Source organism: Chlamydotis macqueenii, chromosome 23 (genome assembly GCF_036417535.1).
Source record: "Chlamydotis macqueenii isolate bChlMac1 chromosome 23, bChlMac1.mat, whole genome shotgun sequence".
Lineage (NCBI taxonomy): Eukaryota > Metazoa > Chordata > Aves > Otidiformes > Otididae > Chlamydotis > Chlamydotis macqueenii.
Window position 1 is genome coordinate 7,347,381 of NC_141578.1, and position 21,262 is coordinate 7,368,642.

General features: G+C 42.3%; 1 long non-coding RNA gene across 1 annotated transcript in view; it reads left to right on the forward strand.

Annotated features, from left to right (window-relative positions):
• Positions 1-374: 374 nt before the first annotated feature.
• LOC147598024 (uncharacterized) overlaps positions 375-21,262 on the forward strand; it is a 50,395-nt gene continuing 29,507 nt past the window's right edge. The window contains exons 1-3 of the long non-coding RNA XR_015260969.1: positions 375-438; positions 665-739; positions 8,631-8,737. This is a non-coding gene — a long non-coding RNA (uncharacterized LOC147598024). The remainder of the gene's footprint in view (positions 439-664; positions 740-8,630; positions 8,738-21,262) is intronic.

The following is a 21,262-nucleotide window of genomic DNA, read 5'->3' on the forward strand; positions in this document are numbered from 1 at the left end:
CGGGGAGCGGGGAGCGGGGCGGTGCCGGGAGGCAGGTGCAGGGCTGGGCGCGGCGAGGGGCGGGCCGGGGCGGGGCCTGGGGCGGTGCTGCCCCGGCAGCCCTGCCTACCTGGGCCCGCCCCGGGAGCGGGCCGGGCTCTGTGCCCAAAGCGGTGCTCGGGGGAGCGAGGGCGCCCCTCGGCGGCCCTGCTCGGCGGGGCCGGGCCCGCTCTATGCACGGCGGAGCGGCGCGGAGCGCCGGGCAGCCGCCCTCCGGCCGGGTCTGGCCGCCGTACCCGGGCGGGGCTGGGGCGGCTGCGGAGGGGTCGCGGGCCGTGGCTCTGCCGTGTGGGCGGCGGCCCTGCTCGCCCTTCCGCCCGGCTGCTGCCGGCCCTAATCACTCTGGGCGTGGCAGCTGTCTCAGGCCAAGACTTTAAATTAGACACTTAAATTTTGCAGGTACTAGATGCGTGCCCACAAAATTAGAAGCAAGATCGGGAATTTTAAGTCCAAGGATAGCAGGCCATTCTCCTTAAAACTGTTTTTGTTCACACTCATAAACTAATGCCCCCTAAACTTCATTTTCCAGTCACTAATACTTCCACTTTTGTTCTCGAGATATGACCAAAAATGCTGACTCTCTTGTCAAAATCTTAGTTCTTTCTCTTCTTGTAATTTTTTTCAGCTGCTGTTTTGTTTCACAGTCTTCAGAGAGTCTCAGTCTGAAGCTGCCTGTGGGGCTTTGACAAGGCAGCACAAGGTAAGGTAGAGACTTTTGAGAAGTGCATTTTCTATATCCTCTCAATGTTTAACAAATAAAGCAATTATTTCCTGTTTTGTGCTGTAGTAAAATAACTGTACAGTTTTACCTGTCCAGATTGTTCTCATGTTTAGAACCTATTTCTCTCAAGATGTGTATGGAAACTATGGAAAAAGACATAGGAAAAGATGTTTGGGTCTTGTTATTTCGAATGCAATTACGCTCATCTCATGATCCAGTAACACTGAAGGATGTTGGACGTGGTTTCTGTTTTCACTCACTTTGCTCTTTATTTTCAGCTGCTTTAAAGCCTGAGAGCATTTTGGGAAAATCATCTCAAGTAGTTTATTTTAATTGCAATGGCAGAGTTTTATTAAGAATCTCGTTCCGTTTGCAATGAAATACACTTCTTAAGTTTGTTTTTTTTTTTTTAAAGAAACATTCAATGTACTTTATGACACAAAGCAAAACTCTGCAATTTCTTTTTTTTTTTGCTTCAGAGCAGTGCTAAATGGTATTGACCTACCAGGTCCAATATATTCCTTCTAAAATCACAAAAACATTAATCCATTGGAATAGCAAAATAATTTAATGACTATGAGATGTATCAAGCAATAGGAAGAGACATAATTATTCCCTGATACATTTGAAGCAATAAAAAATCTAAAAGAGGGAGCAGTTTTGCATTGGCTTATCATGGCAAAATAGATAGTTTTTTAAAAAGCCTTTTATCAGGCTTCTCTACTTCTCTAGAAATTTTCATGCTAATTTAGGAATGGCACATTCAGCCTTCATGAGGAGTAGGTCTCCTTGCTACGTAATTCTTGCAGTGAATGAAATCCACTTGAACTGATGCTAAATTATCAGGAAGGTTTTTCTCTTTCCACTTAGCAGTTTCAACAGGTATCGTGAATAGTGGGATCAGTTTGATACTCTATGTGGCTGGGTTTTTCTGGTCATTTGTTGTTGCAGATACACTTATGTTACTATTCCATTGCTTCCAGAAAAGAAGTCATTCATGGTGACAAGAGCATATTCTCTTCTTGTCTAGCTGTTTTAATGGTACTCAGGAAGTGTGAGATCACTCGATAAGGACTTGATTCAATTTTTTTTGTGATTATTTTTTCTCAAAAGCATTTCAGAAATGGTGATTTAGCTGCTTCTGCATTGTTCTTTCTCTAAAATCTGTTCCCAGGGCTATGGCAAGGGGGCCAGCAAACAGTCCATGCACAAAATGTTAGCCTGTGAACTTCAGTCTTGGTCCCACTGCCCTCACTAAGCCTCTTAAGCCCAAGGTTCTGTAGCACAGAATGTCTGTTCCTCCTCAAAGCACATCAAAAGATCAACTTTCAAAAACTGTCCTTTAGAGCTGCACAATTTCTCACAGAGCTCTTGGCAGGATTTTTAGACTCTTCAGTATCTGGATCTAGCAAAGTCTGTTCCTGGGAGCTACAGGCATTTTTCAATAATGGAGCATGAAGACAATTCCTCTTTTTTTTTTTCTCTTTTTTTTTTTCTTTTTCTTTTTTTTTTTTTTTCAATTTAAAAATCTAGATACCTGGATTTGCATAAACACTGTTTGCAAACTTCTGTCATTGCAAATTGCAACCCAGGTTCCAAGGGCAACAAATGTAATTTACATCTGGGTTTTAATTTAGCTATTGATAAAATGTTTAGGAGACAAATGAGTAAGTAAGTGCAAGGCAGAAGGCATCTCTGCTTAAATTAATATCCACAGCTTTACTGGGTGGACAATGAACTGGGTCGCGGGAGGGTCACACTATCTATCCTGAGCTCTGCCGAGTATCTTCCCGCATGATCCAGGGCAGCTGACTCAACCTGTGAGCCCTGGTTTGCTCATCTACCCGGTGCGTGTGCTATTCATGGCTGGAATAGTTACTGTATGTGCATCCAGCCAAGAAGAGGAAGATCTTGGTTCTTCTTGGTGCCTTTTTTTTTTGTGAGCTGATGATAGTAAGAGATTCAGGAAGCCCTAGGGAGAACCTGAGTGAATATATGGTGAGGAGCTGTGGGGACAGGACCTCTTTACTTTGGAGGGGAGAGCCATTTCCTGACCAGATTCGATGGGTGTTCCCTTAATTACCACGGGAAAAAAAAAAAAAAAAAAAAAAAAAGAGGTTTTAGGCAAGGGAGCAGATTTGCACGATGACTACAGAAGGTGCAAATGAAGACGAGACAAGCTATTCAGAGCTAGCGGCACGGTGCGTGAGGTCTGTATATGGCCCTTTTTCCCCAGCCTTGGTTCAAGATCAGTACCCACCTGAATTCCAACATCGTGCCTCTCACCACACAGTTCTTAGCTTCTTTAGGAAGCACCGCACAGCTTCCTCCGGGAGTGCCCCTGTCAATAGCCATGCATGCTGGGGTCATCTAACCAAGAGCTGTGCTGACAGCCAGCGATCTTACAGGACCTCAAAAGACCTCAAAGAACGGTGAAAGTCCGGGTTACAGGACTCGGTTTCTTCTGCTCTTTGTTGCTGCCAGCTCCGGCTCAGACCCCCGCGTCCTCCCAGGATCGAAGCCTCGGCTGCAGCGCAGGGGCCGGTCCCCAGTCACCAGGTGGCCAGGACAGAACGCGCCGCACAAGGCAGCAATCTCTCTGCAGCGATCTCTTCAGAACGGTGCTAACGGCAAAGCAGCACTCGCTCTTCGGAACGCGGCAGGGCCCGGCGCCGCCCGGCCCCGCCCCGCCGGGCCCAGGCCCAGGCCCAGCCGCCCCCGGGGCGCGCCCGCCGCCGTCTGCGTGCGGCAGCGCCCTCTGCTGGCAGCGCCCGCGCCGCCGACCCCGCGCGGGGCGGGGAGCCGGTAACGGGTCTGGCCCGGTCCGAGGCGCTGGGCGCCCCGGGCGTTCCTGTGGTGTCAGCGCGGGGACGGGCCGGGGCAGCTGCCTCGCGCCAAACAGGTAGATTTCTGCCTCCAGTGCAATGTATTTATTGCTCTAAACGTGCGAGCCTCGCTCGTTCCACTTCACGTGCTCTGCTTCTCTCAGCTAATCGGTGGCTATGCAACCCTGACGTAACTGTAACAATGTTTGTAATTCCAGGTTTTCCATCCATTAAGAGATTTTTGATAAAAACTACAGAGGTGGCTGATATTTTCATTCCATAGGCCATTATGGAACAAATATAATTAAGTGAAGAAGGGACTCATAATATTTTTGTCAATAGGATTATCAAATTATGAAGTAAATATTCAGTTGGTAGACAATTCACAACATTATTTCACGAGCTGCACTAGTCAGTTGTATTTGCTGTGAAGACTGACATTTTATTTCCATCTTGAACATGTCCAGCTTCAAAGCCATGGATTGTATTGCTTTACGTATTAAAGAGCCTTATTTTATCAACGTGTCCTTTCCCTCATAGGTTCTTACATACTATATCTTAGATGAAACAAGCATATGGATTTATAACGGCTTTCTAACCTGGAAGTTTCTTTGCAGTTAGATTTACAATTACGCAGATCCTGGGACAAAGACCATTTGGTTTTGCTTATTTTCTCATTGCAGAGCATGCTGGGAAACTTTTGAAAGAAGTGTTATCCCGCTTTAGCACTAGATCTTTAGATACTGCTAAACATGTGGTATTATTTTTATTTGTAGTGATAGATGGATAAGAAACAATCCTTGCTTGAGCAAGTGCTGTTTAATTTCAACTACCAGAAGAAAGCCTGAGTTTTTATTCCCATAAAGATCACCCCTGAACTGACTTAAGATTTAAAACATTTCAAATGTATCCCTACAGGCCTGAATTTTACTATTCTCCTTCCAGGTCTGACGTACTCTTTCTCTTTCATTGTCTTCCAGATTGTTCTCTGCTAACCCATTGACATTTGAGAGATTAGGAAGGCACAATAATGTTATTTCTTTCTGCTGTTCAGCTGTTTCCTAAGTGTTTTACAAGCATGTGCCTACAATGATTCCAGTTTTATGCTTTCTGAGCAGCTAAACTTTCATATGCATGCTTCTTAGCTCTGCAGAGGATCATTCAGGTTTTCTATTTCTCAGCTCCTTCTATGCATGCTAAGCTCAAATTCCCTGTTCAAGGTCCAAAAAAACCCTTCAGAGAAGCATAGGCTATGGAATGAGGAGGAGCTCCCTTAAAAAAAAAGTCTTATTTCCTGGCTTAAACGTGTGATTTAGATGGAACTACAACTGACTTTAAATGCCAAGCAAAGAGCCCAGAAACCATAATGGACTCCCATTCTGATAGGGACAATGAAACTTGCACCATACCATTGGCATCTGTATTGCTGTTTCCATTTCCACTGAGTAACTGCTGGAATGCTAGGCCTGGCAGCACTGCCTCTGTCTCGGAATGCAGCTCAGGAATTGTTCCTTGGACTACAAGGAGGTCAGAAGGGGTTGTGCTTCTCCAACTGTCTGAGCAAATAGTCTGCTCCTTTGTTTCTTTCCACACTTGTAAATTTTTAAAAATATATTTACTTGCTCTGCATCAGGAACTTGCATGACAGATCAGTCTGCAAAGCATATATGAGGCTGTTGAGAGCTATTTCTGGATACCCTGTCAACTGCACTCTTAGGATTTTATCTTTTTAGGAGTGTCCAGAATTTGCTGTGCTTCAAATCCTGGCCCATCTCTGAAAGCTGCTTTTCAGAAAAAAAAAGCATTGCAAGTCTGTAAAATCACAGAATCCTGTAAACTACTTACTTAATTTCTACAGCAAGCATGATCCAGACATTATTTCTAGCATCTCCCCTTAATGGCCAAAATGGGAATGAGGACAGAAGAATACCTTGTTTTCTTTTATATTTTCTCACAGTAAGTAGCTTTCAGTCCCACTTTGGCTTTTTGAGTCCCCTCCCAGCTCTCTGCTAAACAAATGAGAGGCATTCATCCAATTACCAGTTAAGATACTCTCTTTGCAGATTCCTTCTGCTCTGTCGTCCTGATTTCTCTCAGGTAGATTTCCAATTCTGTGAGTTGCACACTTCCACTTTGATTCAGCAACTCCTCCTGAGGTAAGTTCCTCTGCAAGGTGCAGATGAGTGGTCCTTAATATTTACACAAATGACCATCCCAAGTGTGAGTTCAGTGAACAGGGCATGTCGGCAGAAAATCTGATGATGACAGAGTTTGCAGGCTCATGTCAACAGTCACAGTATGCACAGCCTCTTAGGCATGATGGCGTGTGTTCCGAAGGAACATTTCCACTTAATTTTCCCTAGCCAAAGGAAGAACAGAAGAAAGACTCTGTATCATACCTGAACTATCTGCTGTCATCTTTAACTTAAAAGAATGCACTCCCCTCCAGAAAATCAAAGGAGACAAACATATATAATAGAAGCTGGAGTTGGCTTGCATGTTTGTGAAGGGCCCCTTTCACACATTTCTGCCATAGCAACATCCAGTTCTCAGAAGAGGAGTGTTTTCTTGACTTGGGATGAAACAAAGCACTGCCCAGAAAGGAAGCTTTGTCCCTGGTTAATGTTGTCTCTGGACAAGAAGCGACTGTTACAAAAAGCAAGTTTAGTTGTTTCTGTTACCCATTAAGCAGCAGCACATTCTGAGCAGTTAGGTCATTGATAGGTCCATGAACTATCTCTGATAAAATGTAATGAACACCCATGAAATGTTTTCATTTGGCTTCATTTCCCTGGAAGGATTAGAAGACTAACAAGATTATTTGTTTCCCAGGAAACCTGGACTGGCGAGTAATAACATGATCTGCCAAACTGTGAAAAATATTAAGGAAAAACAGCTTATCAAAACTGTTGCTCGAGGTTTAATTAGAAGGAATTCTTCTGCTATGCATGGTGGCTAAGATCATTTTGAGCTAATCTAGCTGGTTGGGTCAGCTTGGAAAATGAGGTATGGAACTAGTTCTATGATGAGTCATAAGGGGGTCGGGAGCAGCTGTACAGGCGTAAACTTATTGGCCTAGGCCGAGGGGTCTCCGCTGTGGATTACAGTGTGACCAGCTACTGCATATTGAGTGTTTAGACCACAGAAGTGGTCTATTCAGGCAGTGCAAAGAATATGGCCCAAGCATCAAGCCTTAAAAATTAATTTTATTTTTCAAATATGTTATACTAGCCATGGTGGAGAATGTGACATAAGTGCAAATAAAAGAGTATAGTAGGGAAAGATAGCACAGGATTCAACCCAGCCTTTTACAGGCTCTACAAATTCTACTTGGACTGCATATACAAAGAAGCGGATGCATACTTGCATGTGTACTTTTCTGCTGTATTTACAGACTCCTCAGTCTGAAGGACTGACGTTATGATCCTCATTCTTACAGACTGAATGCCTTGAGGTACTGCCGATGCTCCTTGGTCTTAATGTGCAGTGACACGTGAAAGGGCTGTTTTTCCAGAGCTTCTGGCTTTTGTATGTTCATTTATTCTGGGCTCAGGATGCATTCACAGGTCTAGGAGGCATGTATCACAACCAGCATGAGGCTCAGCATGAAAGTGGGGATTTTCTGTAGAGACTGGGCTACTGGAGTGATCCCAGAACTGTAAATTCTTGACTACTTGTCCTAGCTCAGCCTTCTGGTTTATTCCCTTGTAAATCTGTTCTTCTCTTTGGGGATTTAAAATCTAATACATAAAAAAGGGTCTAAGAGTGACTTATTTCATAGTGGTCTGGGACTGTTTATTAGAGAAATCCTACAAAAAGCTCTGCTAATCTCTGTGCTGTATGCCATGATCTAAGGGAGGGTGTGCAGTTCTGCTCTTTGCCTGGAAAGTAACAGGGTTCCTGTACTGTGTCTCAAGAGCAGAAATTTAGGGTACTGTAGAGTACTGCAAGCACTGCCAGCCATTCCAGGAATACCCTTGGGACGATTGCCTGAGGACACATGGAAATTCATCCAGTTAGCATGGAGGTCCCAAAGGCCCTGACTCACAATCTGCATCACAGGATGGAACATGCTGTTGCTGCTGTCGTGATTTGAAAATTGTTTGAGCCAAGTGAGAAAAGGAAATTGTTCCAAAGGGCAATGGAAAAAAAGAAAGTTACTTATATTCAAAGCGTATGCCTTAGGATCAAGGAAGTTTACTAGACAGGTTTTAAACCACACATTTCTGCGGTCCTTCAAAAATGCGTCAAGACTGGAATGTGAAATAAGAGAACTGAGTGGTGAAACGTGCCACGTATTTTCTGCATTTCACTTTACTGACATGAAGGACAGTGGTGATTTGTAACATGATGAGAAATAACAGTTCCATCAGTGAGTTCTGTAAGTTGCGTCAGCTCCTGGGGAATGAATGAGTGATGTATTGTCTGGCGTACTCCCACCAACAGATTCTGGCTTCAGTTCACATCTACCTCTAGCTGGCATAATCATTCCAGCAACGGAAGATGAAGACCATAGGCAGCAGGGCTTGAGTAGCGCTTGCAGGGCTACCCCTTGGATGGGGTAGCCCAGCAGACATCAGAAGTCCTTAAAGAGAAGTGTCTGCTTCCACAGAACTACTTTAAGTTAAGAATTGAAGGAGGTTTCAACATTTTTTCAAGTTCACTATACGATGACAGTAGTGGAAGATAATGTATGAACTGTAGCAGGTGCTCAGTATCATAGAGGAATGCTTACTAAAACCCAAGACAGATGGGCATCTGAACATGTATTGTTTATTTTCTTAAATCATGTAAATTTGTTCTTTTTGTTGGTTAAATAGAGGAAAACAAGGGAACTGAAAAAGTCCAGTAAGCCCTTTTTTTTTTTCTATTTCGCTGAGTGCTTCATAGATTTCAGTCAAGAAAGATAGCTTTTAAAATAAACAGACAAACAATATTTTGGAGTTAAAAAGCTACACCATTAGTAGCATTAGTGCTTTATCTGGGGAACCACCAAGCTGCCTGCTATACCCTTACTACGAAATGTGATTTTTCTCTTGGCACAGAAAAATTCTGCCTGTGTTGTGTCAGAAGAATATTTGTACACGGAGTTCAGTTATCTAAGAGAAGTCTTGCTTTCTGTTGCAAGGATCTTCAATCCAACAAGTTTATGGTAAATTATTTTATTAATTTTTGGGAAGATTTCACTGCTATTTAATCTATTCTACATAATAGTAATGGTTCCACTTCCAATAGCGTGACTCAGGTTAACCATGTGAAAGAATGGCAACAAGAGTGCCTTTCTCTGCCTCCTCTCTCACAGACTATATTTCTCTGCTGGGTTGCATGTTGACTTCAATAGTTTTTACACGTATAAGGCATCTTCAGGGCATGCCTACTTGGTAGGTCTTCAGAGGCTACAGGCAGAGATGCGATGCCACTCCTCTGGGCAGCTCCCTTATATGCACTATGAATGTTGTGGGAACTTTGTGGTCCAGAGTCTAAGCGCCAATTAAGTGTAAGTATCCCTGCAGGATGAACTGTTGCTGAGGAACAGACTCTCAGTCACTGACTGAGGAGTCTAAATAGGTTTTCTGAATTTTACCCAGAGTTACTCCTTTGCAAGGACAAAATAGAAGGGAAAGGTCCAATGTGAGCTTGATTTGTAAATGCTTGCTTCTCAAACAAAATGAAATGGTGCTGAGTCTTGCATGCATCTTCCATGGAAATTTGCTAGGAAGCAGATGAACTGAGAGGAGAAGGAACTCTTAAAAAATGATGCATCCAAAGGTATTCTTGTCCTATTTATACTAAGTTGTTGCATCTATAACAACTGCTGGCATGTTAGAGATGTACAAAATGTCCTTCCGGAGCAAATGTACTCATACACATTCAGATATATGTGGCAACTCATAAAGGTGTTCAGCTGTTCATGTATCTGGGTAGAAAAGTCAAGTACTTTTGATTTTAAGACTGAAGTCAGGTGCTAATAGTGACCAATGTTTTTCTCAAGAACCTGCCACTAAGACCAAAATTTCCTTTTTCATGCTAAGTCAAATTTGCCCACGTCTATAATCACTATTTATTGTATGCTTAAGTGTATAAAACTTCACTGAGTTTTAGAACCCTCCTCCCCTTCCCCAATTCCTACGAACTCCTGTATGAAGCACTCATTGGGACGGTTAAGTTAAAATATTTGCAGTGTGGAAAAGGAAAATCATGGCAGTACTAGCACTAGGACTAGGTTAGTCCTATTTCATATGGATCCTTATTCCAATCTTGATAGAATCTGATTTGCTCTTCCAGTCACATGCATCCCTGAGCACCGCTTTTCTGCTTCTGGCTTGAAAATCTCACAATTCACACCGATTTCAGGCATGTCAGAAGAACAAAGAGAAAGCCATTATGCATAACAGTCATATAAAAAAATGGATGCAAGGACTTACCACTGAAGAGAAGAAAAAAAAAATAGTTCAATAGCTAAAAAAAGAATGAGGCATGTTGTGGGAACTCCTATTCATGGGCATGAATCTAGAAAACAAAAGGGGAACTTTAGTCTCTCACTTTACTTGCTCAGAATTTTTTTAAAAAGGAAATTTTGATGATGCAAATATTTTAAGAAGACCCAAACAGGCAAGAGAAAAAACCCAGCCTGTTTTAATTAAAATTTTAAAATTACTCAGCAGTAATGTTGGTATCCCACTAACAGCTGTGAGATAGCTGAGCTGTTCCTCAAAAGACTCTCAGTTATCAGAACACACATTTTACAAAGATAATTCATGTCTAAATTGTTCCCTTCAGAATTATTTACTAGTTTACTTTTAAAGATGGTTAAAATTCCCATGGTGTGAGGATTCACTTCTTTCTAAACTCAAAGAGACTACAGGGTGGGCAAAAATGTGTGCATAAAGAGATACACAGTGATGTGAGGGGAAAACATTACTTGAAAAGCCATATTGGCACACAGACACATTTACAACAGGAAAATGGAGTGTATGCAGGAATTCAGGGGAAAGAAGGCATATAAGGCTAGGATAAAAAGACATGAAACAGAGAATTTGAAGGGAATACATTGATGCAGTCATACTGTCATACTGTATGTGTACAAGAGAAAATTTCTGTCAGGGAGAGCTGCTGATCCTACCCACAGCTGCTACTGCTGATTGGAAAGTTGCCAGTGTTTTAAATAGACTTCTACATTTTCCCAGGTCTTGGAAGTAATAGAAAAGGCCATTAAGAGTGGAATAGGATGAAGTGGTTAGCAAAAATGGGGAAAAATGTATTGGAGTTTCATTACTGTCTGTGGACTGTAGAGGAGAATTCGAGAGACCCAGTTCTAAGTGTTTAAATTTGTTTGTGTAAAGATGAGCCAAATGGCGGGACTTCTCCTTTGAAATCATTCCATAGCTGGATAGTTCAGGCTGTCCTTTATTTCCACTATTCTCACTCTAAATTTTCTTTTCCTGTTCTTCTTCTTAAAACAAACATTACTGAATTCCAGAAGGTTAATAATAGGAAAGTACTCCCCCTATTCTCAAGCTGTTTCCTTAAGCATTTACTGACAGCTACCAATAAAAGTAGATGGACGATTGGTATGACCAGAACATATATTTGTATATCTGGCATTTCTTTCAAGTCAGTTCTGAGAATTTAACTTCAAACCTTTGCTGTGAGGACAGGCTGAAGGAGTTGAGGCTGTTCAGCCTGGAGATGAGAAGGCTCTGGGCAGACCTTATTGTGGCCTCTCAGTACTTAAAGGGGGCTGATAGGAAAGATGGGGACAAACTTTTTAGCAGGGTCCCTTGTGATAGGACATGGGATAATGATTTTAAACTAAAGGAGGGTAGATTTAGACCAGATATAAGGAAAAAAAAAAATTACTATGAGGCTGGTGAAACACCGGAACAGGTTGACCAGAGAGGTGGTAGATGCCTCAACTCTGGAAACAGTGAGGGCCAGGTTGGACTGTAGCCTGTACTCTTCCCATTTCTACCTTCAGTTTGGAAAAAACAAACTCGTTTGGTGCCCAAGTCTATTAGCTTTCATGGTGTGCACACTACTGACGCTAGATAAGTTTATTAGTTTAAACAGGACATGTCAAAGACTCTGCACCACAGCCAGGAAAGCTTCCAGAAACATGTGCTCTGAGATGATCTAAGCATGTTCATTACTCAGACTGTGAATAGCTTTAAAAGGGCTAAATTTCTTAGGGTTGAATCAGCTAGGAAAGTAATTCAAATAGAAAATTAAGAAACACTTGAGCATTTCAGATATTTTTTATTGTCGCCAAAAAGCTACTAAAAATGTAGTAGAAAGAAAAATAAATTTTACTTTGATAAATATATATTAAAAGTCTGGAAATACAAGAAACTGAAAAAGTAAGTAGGACTATAATTTTTTTTCCAATATGCTGACGCTCTAAACCCATCTGTATAAAGAAAAAGAACCCAACAACAGCATCACTTCATAAGCAATATAAAGGTCATGAAAAATTCAGACATGTTTAGTAAATTTTGCTATTTTGCACTTTGGGGATAAAACAGGTAATATGCCTGTGAAACTATAACTGTCATTCAGCAATTTTACAAAAAAAAAAATCAGAATTACTATGAATTTTTCAGTCAAAACATTTTTCACAATGGTTATGTAAAATTCTATGGACCTTTAAAACGTTTCAAGCCAAATACAAACCCTCTCATTTAGTCCCACAAAAGTGGGAAAAGCATGGACTAGATGTTCTGAAACCACACTAGAGGGCACCTGGGCTGTTTCTTCCAGAGTAGGTAAAGGTCAGAACAGTAGGATGCTTACTCAGGAGCAGGAGTAGACAGAACTGAACATGGGAATTAATAGGATTTATCGGTGGTATTAGATTGGTAGAACAATTAGTGGTTTTTCCCAACACCCCACTGTAGGGGAGTAAGTGTAAATTTCCAGGTGTAAATTTTGCTTGTGGGTAATGTAAGCAGTTAGGAGGAAACACTCCAAAGATTGCTGACTGATTGCAATAGTATTTTGTCTTTGTACATGGATCAACCACAGAAATGTGGGATATTTTGTGAGTTCAAAAGAAAATTGTTGTGGTTTTGTGGTTTGAGACTCTTTCACATCTTAATACCCATCTTGTTCTGCTTCTGCCACCACCACTTTGGCATCTTCTGTAGCAGTCTTTGTCTCTTCAAGTCCTGTACCTCCTTTTTTTCCCTTACACTTCTCCCTAGGTAATTTCATTTGTTCTTCAGAGCTGGAAGTACTTCATCCTCCTCCTCAGCCAGATGACAGTCTCCCCCTATCACACGCACCACACACTGCTCAGCTCCTCTCAGATTTTGCAGGGGCGTCCACCAGAAGGTTCTCTACCCCCACCATCACGGTGGAGGAGCCCCAGAACCCAAGTACTGACTGCAGCAGCTGTGCAGCAGGGTCACAAGTCGAGCCTGGCTCTCGGACTGCTCGAAGGGTTTGCTTCTTTAGGCGGCGGTTCCGTCCGGTGCGCTGCAGAAGGCAACCGCAGCCGTGGACTGTTTTCAGGCGGGTTTCCGCCCCCCGCCGGGCCGCCGTGCGCCCGGTGGTGGTGGAGGCGCGGGCCCGCACCCCGCGCACCGGCAGGCCCCGCCTGCGGCCGCCTCCCCACCGCGAGGGCACGGCTGCTGCGGCGGGCCCTCGCCTGAGGCGGCCGCACGCGCAGGGGGCTGGAGTCAGCCGGTACCGAGGGGGTCGGGGCGCGGCCCCGCTCCGGGCCGCCCGGGCTCGGCCTGGCTCAGCTCGGGAGGATGGGAGCTGCGGCCGCCGAGGCAGCAGGTAAGCGGAGTGGGGCTTGGCGACGGGGGCGGCCTGCGGGCCAGGGCCCTTCCCGGAAGGCCCGGCTGCGGTGGGGGCAGCGGGGGCCGTCGGCGCGTGGCGAGCTCGTGCGGCTGGCCTGTCCTGGAAAGTTCCGGGCTCGCCTCCAGCTCGGTGTGACTTCGCTGCCGCTGTCTCACTGCTAGGCCTGCAGCCCTTCCTGTAGCGTTGGTTCCTGGTTCTGGCTCTTTAATCCTCCTAGTCTGCTCCTTCTCTTTCTGCCCCTACAAATCCTTCCTGTGTGGTGTATTTTTATTCCTGATTCTTCTTGCTCTTAGTTGCTCTTAATGGTCTTCTAATTTAAGCCTCTGCTTCTGGTCCTGATTGATGCCACCAGCTGTGTTTGCCCTGGTTGCTTTCTTGCATCGAGTTCCTTAAACTCTTCTGTATCCACTCAAAAGTGTTCACCTTAGTTCAGTTGGCTAAAGGATGCCCTCCTGAGGGAGAAGAACTTAGAGAAAATCAAATTGTAATTTCTTTGTTTCAGTTTCCCGCTGCCTGGGCTTCTAGTTAAGCCCAGCATCATACAAACATGGAAATGCAGCTTTCTGATCAGAGAGGGGTACAAGAGCTGGGCTGGGAGACAGATAAATTGTTTGGGCTGGCTGAGTTTGGTTGGTTGGCTGCCATTTTGCCCTTATTAAGTTAAATAATTTGAAACTGGGAAAAGCTGCTTTAAAAAACCAAACAGTTGTATTGCTTACCTATCACTTTTGGCCTTCTGTGCTTGTTTCCTCATGAATGTCAAGTCGTAGGGGGAGTTTCTCCTGTTCATGGTAGCTTGAGGTACGACAAGTTGTTTGACAGTCTGACATGCATGCATGACATTTCTTGTAGCAAAGAAAAATGTCTGCAGAGGATAAAGCTTTGCTAATAGCTGGCTGAAGGCTGTTGGACAAGCCCTCACAGGATCTATGAACCAACTCAGATCTCTGCATTCCATTCAAATGCAAGGTGTGTGCTTTCGATCAGACTCCAGTAGCAAGCTGGGCACAGAGTGAAATAAGAGTACCTCCATCCGTTTTGCCATGGGAGGGAGAATGTCTTGTGGCAGTGCTGATTTTGCTGTTTGGAGTGCTATTGGGTTATGCTTGGAAACTATTAATGAGATCAGTGCAAAAATGTGAGTGGAATAGAGTGGATGGGGATGCGTACCTACATTTTACTATAGGTATGTTGATCTAATCTGTTCTCTGTGTGTATCCTGTATATCCTTGTTGTAAGAGCATGCCAGTAGAAGCCCTGAGCTCCTGAATCCCTGCAATTTTATTAGCTTTTGTAAAGCTCCTAATTGAAGTATCTTGCAGGGTTTTTTTTTTTTTTTTGCAGTTTAGTTGTAATCAGAATTTAGAGCACATGGATAATAAAAGGTGTCAAATTGTAGTAACCTGATGAATGATTATGGCGCTGTGTACAGGAGAACTTGTCTGTCTGCATGCTTAGCCTTTCAGGTGCTAGGAGTTAACGCGAGGCCGTGGGTATACCCACACTGCTGTAGTTTGGTTGGTCTCTGGCATAAGAATCCCTGTATTTTACTAAAAGCAGTGCTAAAAAAAAAGTTAGTGGGGGTGATCCTAAGGCTTAATAACCTTTTAGACAGAGAGTTGGGTAAGCAAAGATGAAAGACTTAGTCGTGTTGGTATCTTATCTCTTTTTCACACTGACCACTTGTTTTTACCAACCTGAGACATTTAATGTAATTCCTCAAATGCAATCAGACAGAACAATAATTATTGTAACTTCACAAGACACTTCACTATGTGTTTTTCCTTAACTGTTTTACTCTGTAATTGTATAAAACTTTAGCTACAAAATTTCTCGTTCCAGAAGGCCATGATCAACTCTCAGCACACTTGTATCACACTTAACTGATTAGTTTCTAAGTTATAGAACTGAATATGATTATGAGGGTCAGCTAGGTGGCAGCTATCAGAGCTATGTAGGCTGTATCTTTGCGGAACTTGATTACAGAATGTGCAGCCACAGACATCAGGTATAGAATCATAGAGTATTTTGGATTGGAAGAGACCTTAAAGATCATCTAGTTGCAACCCCCCTGCCATGGGCAAGTATAAAAGTATGTTCCGTAACTCCTCCCAACATGTAAAGTACTGGTTAATGCGCACTATGTTCTTGCATTATTTTATAGTTTTATTGCATTATTATATTACTGCACAACTCATTCCATCTGCTTAGAAAAGGGAGCTTATCTTTTTAAGACTTCCTTGAGCTGAGTGGAGTTTTTGCAAATATATTTTGTTTATTTATTTATTTTAAGCCAATAAAATGACCTGGAGTTTGTGGTGAACTTCCTCCTTCCTTAATATTTTTGGATGGAATGCAGAACAAAAATGAATGTTGAGAGAAATTCTGGGGCGCTGAGTTCAGCTAATGATTTTGTTCTTTAGCTTAAGTTAGATTGTTTCCAAGACAATGCTTTGGTTAATTATACTTAAGCCATTAAATACCACAGTTTCTTTTGGGCTTCCGGTGCTGCTGCATGTGTGGCCTGCTGCTATCTGCAGTCAGGAATGCGAGCTTTCTTAGAAAAATGGCTGAAATTGACATCAGAGAAGGCATAGAGCATTGAAAGAAAAAGAGAGGTGAGCAAGAGTAGGAGAACGATGTAAGTATAAGCCTGAAGAAAATGGCTAGGTTGCACATGCAACTAGGAGATGATTTAGACAGAAAGGAAGGAACTAGAGCAAAAACTTATTTGGAAGGTGAGAGACATAAACAGTACTTTCTTTAGCTCTTAATAGAAACATAGAGGTCCTTCCAGTTCATAAATCATAGAATCATAGAATGGTTTGGGTTGGAAGGGCCCTTTCAAGCCCACCCAGCCCCACCCCCTGCCAGGAGCAGGGACATCTCCAACCGGATCAGGTTGCTCAGAGCCCCGGCCAACCTGGCCTGGAACGTTTCCAGGGATGGGGCACCCACCGCCTCTCTGGGCAATCTGGGCCAGTGTGACACCACTCTCAGTGTAAAAAAAAAAATTCCTAACATCTAATCTAAATCTACCTCTCTCTGTTTTAAAACCACTACCCCTTGTCCGATCACAACAAGCCCTGCTGAAGAGTCTTTCCTATCAGCCCCCTTTAGGCACTGGGAGCCGCTCTCAGGTCTCCCCAGAGCCTTCTCCTCTCCAGGCTGAACAGCCCCAGCTCTCCCAGCCTGGCCTCACAGCAGAGCTGCTCCAGCCCCCTGATCATCTGCGTGGTCTCCTCTGGACCCTCTTCAACAGATCGACATCCTTCTGATGCTGGGGGCTCCAGAGCTGGACGCAGTGCTGCAGGTGGGGTCTCAGCAGAGCAGAGCAGAGGGGGAGAATCCCCTCCCTCGACCTGCTGCCACGCTGCTTTTGATGCAGCCCAGGATGCGGTTGGCTTTCTGGAATGCAGGCAAGTGTTGCTGGCTCATGCTGAGCTTCTTGTCCACCATTGCTCCCAAGTGCTTCTCCTCAGGGCTGCTCTTGATCCATTCTCTGCCCAGCCTGGATTTGTGCCTGGGATTACAGTTGTTGAGGTCAAATGTGGAGGAGATTGACTATGTAAAGCAGGAGCCTTAGGATGTCTGGAACTGTCAACTTTCCAATTAAATTGCAGAATAATGCTCTATTGTTTGAACATAGAAAAACATACAGAAAGAAAGCCTACTGACAACATCATGTGGCAACATATGACCTGATTTTGACAAGGGGTAATTAAAAAATTGTTCTGTGAGTTGGTAGCAGATCTAGTTTCAAATTTTTAACCTGGTATTGAAAAAATAGCATTTCAGATTTTATGTATGATACTGTTTTTCTAAGCTGCATAGCTGAAGAAAATAAGACAAATGTGAGCAAAGATCTATGAGAAGTTACTGGAAAGTCAGTCTTCTTTCCTTGGATGTTTTCAGTAAAATAACCCGCATTAGTTACTTGTGCTTCTTAGTGCAGGTAAGGATGTATCAAGTGAAGTTATCAGGGTAAATGACAATGAATCTAGTGTTGGCCAGTATTTTCCTTAACATAACCTGGATAATGTAATGGAAACTCCATAAGCAATTTATGAATGTCAACAAACTGCAAGAGGCTGCCAGGAGGAGGACAGAACTAGAATTGTAAAAGACTAAGATTAGTGAAAACCTCTAACAGAGCGGCTATAACTTAATAATAACATAAAAGATCATGCATTTGCGTAGGAATAAGCATCATTGCACATGTGGCACTGGAAATAAATGACCAGGTAAGGTCTATAGTGAAGAATTTAGGAGATGCCACAAATGCAATCTGAGCAGAAAATGCTGTAGGGAAGGAGGCAAACATACTGCTTGTTATGAAGAGATCGTAGTTTGTGAGATCAACATGACAAAAAGCACTCGACAGCCTATTCTGAGTTCTCCCCAAGAAAGGTGGGCAACCACTAGGGGACAATCCAGACCAACTTTCAGCTCTCTTATCCTTCTTTGAGTTGTAAACATGAAATAATTCCAGGATATCTCCTGCATATGTCCTACATATGTCTCAAATCTTACACTGTGAACTCTGCAAACAAATCCTGCAAAGAATAAAATTAAAGTGCAGCCCAGATGAGGTAATATCAGACTCAGAATGTGGACAAAAAATATATAAGAGGCAAAAGCAGGATGAATACGGAAGCTTGCTTCTTCACATCATTGCAATCAGAATACTGCTTTCTGTCTTTATTTAGCTGTCTTGTTTCAATTGCTCAGAAATGTAGGAAGTCTAAATCCATTTCCTTGATTCTTACAGTTAGCAGTTGAATGCCTTTTTTACAGGTCTCTTCTGCATTTCTATGCTAGGTAGGTAACTTTTCATGGATACTTGTGGAACGTGGTGATTCAGAATGCCTTTGTATTGTCTGTGGTACTGTTCAAAAGACATTTGAAATCACAGGATTTCTCTTGCTTATGATGTTGGCTTATATCCAGTTTTCTTTAATGACTTTCACAGGTCCTTGAAAACTAAGCACTTCTGGCTGTTCTGGAATTGAGATGTTATGGGAGAGTCACTCTTCCCAAATCCTCAGTTTACACTCACATTTATGCTGGGTGTTCATGTGCCTGCCTGTAGTATACTTCGCAGGCATTCCCAGTTGCAAACAGTTGAGTGGATATATATCAGTCTTTGTTCTGACTTGGTATGCTATTTAATGCTTTTATGGTAAAGATGATTTTTTGTTTGTTTGTTTTAAGTGGTGAAAATGGGACTATCCACCAGCCATTCCTGACCTGACTATGCAACTGATGTCTGCCAGCTTATCTTGATCCTGCACAGGGAAGGACATGGATATTCCATCACAACAATTCTTATTACTGAACATTTTGAATTATTTTTTTTTTTTTTAAATAACTTGGACATTGGTTTTTGGTGACTCTGTAGTGAGTTCTGGACTGAGTTCAGATATCTGAGATGCTCTTGGTCCTGTATTATTGGTGAAACTGTTGACTAATATTTAAATGTGTATTGTATCCTGCCTGATAAAGCTGGCAATTTGCAGTTTCCCTACAATGACACTTTGTATAGCAATGTTTTTAAAGCAATGTAATCTGTTTCATAGATTTTGTTTCTTTCAGGATAATAAAACCCTCCTATGTTTGCAGAGGTTAGGGCTTTTTGCTCTTTGCAAAACTATTTACTAAGGATATAGTCTCCAGTGTGGGGAGAGGTACGATAAAAAGAACAATACAACTGAATTAAGATACTCCAAGGAGGAAAATGGCTGGAAGCAGCTCAGGTCTCTGCATTGAGCTCTTAAAGTTGAACTTCCAAGTTTCTAATCAAAAGCTGAAACCAGATGGAAGCAAAACATGAGAAGTAATACGAAAAATATGTTGCAGAGAAGATCAAATGGAAGAAAGAAAATGAAAATGTTCTCAATTGACTGCAGAGTTCCTTCAGAAGCAGCTTTATAGGAGAGTAACCCTGTTCATACTTCACCTTTATTTTTTTGTCTGCATACACACTGGTGAAATTAAGTAGAGCTTTGTGGAGCTGGGGGTGTGCATTGCAACATTGCTCATGCAAGCATTGAATAGCTCAGGTTTTCTGTGTTACAAAAACAGATTTAGGAAACTAACACACTTTCTGTGATCTCTGAGGGCTCTCTGCAGTATCCAGCTGAAAGACAAGAATTGAAACCAAGTATCTGCTGGTAAAACTTTGTTCTCGTTTCTTAAAGTAAAAGGAAGGCAGTAGGATGACTTCTGTGCCCTCATGTGGAAGAGCAAGAGTTAGAAGGATTTGAAATCTCATGATCCAAAGATCCCATAATTCCAGAAGGAGAAGAGAAAATAAGTAATTAAGTCACCCTAACAAGCAGGATGTGTCCTTATTCAGGGAACAGGAATACCATTCTTTCCTTCTTTGGGGAACTCATGAGCAGAAAAATGAACTGGGAGACAATAACGTAAGAGTGTTGTCAAAGAATTAAAAAAAAAAAAAAGAGAGACTTGTACTGATGCCAAGTCTAACTTTGGCTGATTCTCTTGTAGGGATTTTGTAGAGCAATTTTCTGAATTCTATTAATATAACAAGCAAATATACTTTGGGTCTAGATTTTGGGAAGTAAAGGTGATTTCTTGGTGATTTTTCAGAGGCTGAGAGTGTGTGTGCTTTTGAAATACAAACTTAAATGTTATATATAAATTAAAAGGTGATGAAATATTGAAGGAAAAGGGGAACGAAAACAATAGACAGCAAAAGTGGAACCAAATTTCAAATGTAAGGGTAATATAGTAATTATATTTTATATTTTTTTGGACTATATGTCACAGTAGTGGACAGCAGCAAGTTTCTTTGCTGTGTCCATACCTAGCATTCTGAGTTTTATATAAGCTAGTGTTCTGCCACTATTTGTATCATAACAGCACACAGCAACGTGGTCTGTGCTGCCAGCAATATGAATGGGGCCCATTGTTTTTTAAAACAGGGAAAGGTCGCCCTGTCAGTTGAACAAACACCATAATTTGTTGATAACATAATATATGTTGGCATTGTTAACCTATCAAGTGATACAACTCAAGGTGGTCAATAGCAGAGATATCAAACGTGTGACAATGTAAGGTGCATGATATATGCTGATAATGGATGATTACAATGATATATTCTATATATGCTAACCATAGCAAGAAAGATGGTGAGGAGTAGTATGTCCCTGTCCTTTAGCTGATTACTTTCTGTAGCATTTTGCCTCCTGCTGCAGTGAATTTGTGTCAATTGCTATGTCCTTCTACGTAATTCAGAAGGGACTGAACTCTATGCGCTGTTGAAGTGCATTTGTCTTTCTCAGATACACATTTCCCAGAGTCCTGATAGCATTAGCATATCTTCAAGCCCCAGTTCAATTACAAAACCACAGCATTTTTGGCCATAGTGCAATGAATAGTACTGTATGTAGATTGCTTTCACTCTAAACCCGTTCAAGAAACAAAGATTTGCCTGAACATCCATGATCTGAGTTCAGGAGTCTACTAACGTCTGTTACTCTTGGTTTTAGCCTCTAACTTAATGAATACAAATTTGCAGTTGTCTCTCAGTGAAGCTGTCTTAATTAGGATAATTTAATAATGCAATTGCTAGCTAGAGTCTTTTTCTCCTACTGCATTCCTCCTCTTTTTTTGTAGGTTCTGAGGTTTAATGATAAAATTTTCTGCTATTTTTCTAAAAGAAGTATTTCGTTATTGACTAGCAATATATACGTCATTGATTAGGTTCTTCAGGTTCTCATAGATCTCAGAACCAGAGAGGTTTTAGTATGTTCTTTTGCTTGGGGCTGAAAGTGTATCCAGATCTTTACCAGCTGTTAAGCAAGTATGTATACTGGCATTAATTCTCCTGTAAGCATCCAGTTTT